Source organism: Bos indicus x Bos taurus, chromosome 16 (genome assembly GCF_003369695.1).
Source record: "Bos indicus x Bos taurus breed Angus x Brahman F1 hybrid chromosome 16, Bos_hybrid_MaternalHap_v2.0, whole genome shotgun sequence".
NCBI classification, from domain to species: domain Eukaryota; kingdom Metazoa; phylum Chordata; class Mammalia; order Artiodactyla; family Bovidae; genus Bos; species Bos indicus x Bos taurus.
Window position 1 is genome coordinate 48,543,387 of NC_040091.1, and position 5,531 is coordinate 48,548,917.

The window sequence follows — 5,531 nt, forward strand, 5'->3', positions numbered from 1 at the left end:
TAGAGCACAGGGAGCTCAACTCCGTGCTCTGTGATGACCTAGAAGACTGCAACGGTGGGCGATGGGAGGGAGGCTCGAGAGGGGGGAATATATGTATATGTATGGCTGAAAACTGGGAAAGGAGTATATCAAGGCTGTACATTGTCACCTTGCTTATTTAACTTCTATACAGAGTTCAGTTCACTTCAGTTCAGTTACTCAGTCATGTCTGATTCTTTGCAACCACATTGACTACAGAACACCAGGCTTCCCTGTCCATCACCAACTCCCAGAGCTTGCTCAAATTCATGGCCATCCAGTCAATGATGCCATCCAACCATCTCATCCTCTGTCATCCCCTTCTCCTCCTGCCTTCTATCCTTCCCAGCATCAGGGTCTTTTCCAATGAGTCAGTTCTTCGCATCAGGTGGCCAAAGTAGTGGAGTTTCAGCTTCAGCATCAGTACTTCCAATGAATATTCAGGGTTGATTTCCTTTAGGATTAACTGGTTTGATTTCCTTGCAGTCCAAGGGACTCTCGAGAGTCTTCTCCAACACCACAGTTTAAAAGCATCAGTTCCTTGGTGTTCAGCTTTCTTTATAGTCCAACTCTCACATCCATACATGACTACTGGAAAAACCATAGCTTGGACTAGATGGACCTTTGTTGGCAAAGTAATGTCTCTGCTTTTTAATATGCTGTCTAGGTTGGTCATAGCTTTTCTTCCAAGGAGCAAGTGTCTTTTAATTTCATGGCTGAAGTCACCATCTGCAGTGATTCTGGAGCCCAAAAAAAATAAAGTCTCTCACTGTTTCCATTGTTTGCCCATCTATTTGCCATGAAGTGATGGTACCAGAACTCATGATCTTAGTTTTCTGAATGTTGAGTTTTAAGTCAAGTTTTTCATTCTCCTTTTTCACCTTCATCAAGAGGCTCTTTAGTTCTTCACTTTCTGCCATAAGGGTGGTGTTATCCGCCTATCTGAGGTTATTGATATTTCTCCTGGCAATCTTGATTCCAGCTTGTGCTTCATCAAGCCTGGCATTTCACATGATTTCAGCATATAAGTGAAATAAGCAGGGTGTCAAGGTAAAGGCCTGATGTACTCCTTTCCCAATTTGGAACCAGTCCGTAGTTCCATGTCCAGTTCTAACTGTTGCTTCTTGACCTGCATACAGATTTCACAGGAGGCAGGTAAGGTGGTCTGGCAATCCCATCTCTTTAAGAATTTTCCACAGTTTGTTGTGATCCACACAGTCAAAGGCTTTGGTGTAGTCAATAATGAAGAAGTAGATGCTTTTCTGGAACTCTCTTGCTTTTTTGATGATCCAATGTATGTTGGCAATTTGATCTCTGGTTCCTCTGCCTTTTCTAAATGAAGCTTGAACATCTGGAAGTTTAGAGTTCACACACTGTTGAAACCTGGCTTGGAGAATTTTGAGCATTACTTTGCTAGTGTGTGAGATGAGTGAAAATTGTGCAGTAGTTTGAGCATTCTTTGGCATTGCCTTTCTTTGGGATTGGAATGAAAACTAATATTTTCCAGTCCTGTGGCCACTGCTGAGTTTTCCAAATTTGCTGGCATATTGAGTGCTGCTGCTGCTAAGTCACTTCAGTTGTGTCCGACTCTGCGTGACCCCATAGACGGCCTCCTACCAGGCTCCTCTGTCCCTGGGATTCTCCAGGCAAGAACACTGGAGTGGGTTGCCATTTCTTTCTCCAATGCATTAAAGTGAAAAGTGAAAGTGAAGTCGCTCAGTCGTGCCCGACTCTTCACGACCCCATGGACTGCAGCCCACCAGGCTCCTCCATCCGTGGGATTTTCCAGGCAAGAGTACTGGAGTGGGTTGCCATTGCAGCACTTTAACAGCACTCCTCCCCAAAGCACACATAAATCCAGTTCCCAGAGGTCCAGAAGAGGGTCAGTTGTGACTGACCCAGAGTTTGATCCAGGGGCTGGACTCCCAGCTGCAAAAGCAACCCCAGAAGACAGGCCAGGCATCTCTGTCCTGCAGGCAGCCCTCCCTCCAACCCTAAACCCACTTCCAAGACAGAAGGTGGAACTCGCCTTCTAATAAAGGAAGATTGGAATTTGCCCCTTGAGTTTCATCAAAAAGTTAATCAGTGAGAATACCACATAGGTTTCCTCCTCCTGAGTGATGCTTCTGGCCAGAAAATAGTAATAACCATAAAAACAGCTCACATGTATTGAGGGCATGCAGTGCCCAGAATCACATGGCTATGACTTCCTTGTAATTCTTACTTGATCCTCCAAAGAAGGTGCCAGGTTTCTCATTTCACAGACGAGGAAGCCAAACCCCTGGTGATGTGATGTGTCTGAGTCCCCATGAGTATAAGTGACAAGGAGCCCAGACAGTGAATACCAAAGTCCTGTCTCTTTGTCACTTTCTCTACCGGAGAGAAACGAGCTTGCTTTTCTCTTAATTTTATCCATATTACTAGAACAACATGAGCTTGTTTTGGATAATTTTAAAAACAGGGGAGAGATGAAAAGCCATAAACCCACCCATCTTCCTACTGTCTAGCTGTAACTGTTCCTGATAATAATCATGATGATATGCTGGAGTTTATTCTTTCAATAGTTTCTGCCTTTTTTTTTTTTTTTTTGCAGGAATGAGACTGAATACTGTATGTGCTTTTTGTTCCCAGTCTCTATGCTTTAGGCTCTTTTTTTTTTTTAAGAATTTTTTTCGGGGGGTGTGATCCCTTTTTAAAGTCTTTACTGAACACTTTATTGTAACAAAATTTGTTACAATATTGCTTCTCTTTTCTATGTTTTGGTTTTTCAGCCTGGAGGCATCCGGGATCTCAGCTCCCCAAACAGGAATTGAACCTGCACCCCCTGTACCGGAAGGTAGATTCTTAACCACTGGGCCACGAGGGGTGTCTCCTGGTCTTCATTCTTGTCAAGATGGACTTGGTTCAACTGGGTAGAGCCCTCTATGGAGCCAGACATCCTCCTCCGCACCTCCTTACCCTACTCCTTGTGTGGGGGATGGGAGATCATGTCCTCCCTTTAGCATCCCTGCAAGGCTCTGGGAAGCAGCCTCCGTGGCTGCTGGACAGGACAGGATGCTGCAAGTCTGCCTCCCTGGATCCTCGTGTCAAAGGAAGTACCTCTCCCTGTGGGGTCAGCTCCTCTTCTCTTAGACCCCAGGAGCAGGATCCCAGGGCACCCAGACTGGATATGGAGAGGGAAGCCTGAATCATATTCCGTAAGCTTGTCACTTTCCCCCCTTAAGGGTGCTAAGACCTTCAGGCTCAAAAATAATCTTGACTAATAATATTGTTGTTGTTCAGTCGCTAAGCCATGTCCAATTCTTTGTGATACTGCAGCATGCCAGGCTCCTCTGTCCTTCACTGTCTCCCGAAGTTTGCGCAAACTCATGTCTATTGAGCCAGTGAAGCCATCCAACCACCTCATCCTCTGTCGTCCCCTTCTCTTCCTGGTTTCAATCTTTCCCAGCATCAGGGTCTTTTCCAATGAGTCGGCTCTTCACATCAAGTGGCCAAAGTATTGGAGCTTCAGCTTCAGCATCAGTTCTTCCAATGAATATTCAGGACTGATTTCCTTTAGGATTGACTGGCTTGACCTCCTTGCTGTCCAAGGGACTCTCGAGAGTCTTCTCCAGCACCACAATTCAAAAGCACCAATTCTTTGGCACTCAGCTTTCTTTATAGTCCAACTCTCACATCTACACACGACTACTGGAAAAACCATAACTTTGACTAGACGGATCTTTGTTGGCAAAGTGATGTCTCTGTTTTTTAATACACTGTCTAGGTTTGTCATAGCTTTTCTTCCAAGAAGCAAGCATCTTTTAATTGACTGATAATAGGAATAAAAAATAAGGAAGATAAGAAAATGGGGAGAAACCAAGCAAAGGAGCACGACCATCCATGGGGGCACTCTCTTTCCAGGGTCTGCTGTTATGCTATCCTACCTCTATCTCTGAGACATTCTCTGTGATGCATTAGTCAGTGTACAGGCATGCTGGGGCAGCCATAACAGAGCACTGAAGACCCGGCACTTAACAACAGACACTTATCCTCTGCCCGTCCTGGAGGCTGTAATCCAAGATCCAGGTGTCAGTTCCTCCCACGGTTTGCTTGTCAACCTGTAAACATCGCCTCCTCTCTGTGTCCTCACATGGTCCTCCCTCTGTGTATGTCTGTGTCCTGATCTCCTCTTCCTGTAAGGAAGATTCCAAATCAGTCATACGGAATCAGGACTCACCCCATGACCCACTTTACTTAACTACCTCTATAAACACCTATCTCCAAATAGAGTCACATTCTGAAGTCTTGGGGTCAGGACATCACTATGTGAATTTGAGGGTGTGGGGAGACACAATTCAGGCCATAAAAGGCGATGAAAACACCTTTTATGTCATCATAACTTAGGACAGAGGAGCCTGGTAGGCTGCAGTCCATGGTGTTGCTGACTCAGACACGACTAAGCGACTTCACTTTCATTTTTCACTTTCATGCACTGGAGAAGGAAATGGCAACCCACTCCAGTGTTCTTGCCTGGAGAATCCCAAGGGACGGGGGAGCCTGGTGGGTTGCCGTCTATGGGGTCGCACAGAGTCAGACACGACTGAAGTGACTTAGCAGCAGCAGCGGCAGCAACTTAGGGAATGAGGTGGGAGGTAGTGGCTGCGATGCTGTCTGTTCTCGGGTGTCTGAGGCTCCACTAGCAGGCCCTAGTGCCAAGTCCAGGACAAGCGACCCTCAAAGGAGTGACTCTATCCCCAGACACCCTGCCCCAAGGCCGGCAGAGGAGCAAGTTCACTTGGCTTCTCTGGGCTCATCTCCAAGGCCTCCACTGGGGTTCCCCCAGGGGAAAGAGAGGATGACCCAGGGCATCCGAGGTTCCCTACAGGTCTCTGCTCTAGCCAGGATCCCAGGCGGTACTGGCTCTATGAGAAGCTCCATGGCCAGCCTTGTCATCCAGGGGTCTCCAGGCCACCAGGAACACAAGCTCAGGCTTTTAGGTTGCAAGTATGAGAAGCCCACCCACCCAGCTGGTTCAGGAAAACCAAGGTGATTGACAGGCAAAACTCAGAACGCACAGCCTGGGCGGGTCTTTGAGGGGGCGGGGTTTCGAGGGTGGGGCTTAGACAGGGGCGGGGCTTTGAGAAGTGCGGGCCAGCTTTGTCTAGGCTAGTCCTGGCTGATTCCAGCTGGGCTCTCTTGCACATCTCTGGTCCTCAGGTGGGTGGGCTGGCGGCCTGATGACCTCACTGGGCCCCCTCACCTGTTTGGTGTCCTCCAGTCTGTCAACCCCAAGGGCTGGCCCTTGGGTCCCCTTGCAGAGCTCATCTCCCAGCAGGCTGGCTAAGGCTGGTTCAGGTGGTGGCCTCCAGCTCTCAGCACCGCAAACAGACAAGCCTCTGCTGCTCATGTCCCCTGGTCAAGGCAAGTCCTCTGGCCAAGCCCAGAGATTGTGTGAAAGCCCCCAAGGGCAAGGATCCAGAGAGAGAAAATACCAGATCACTTTTAAAAAAAATATTTTTCTGATGTGGACC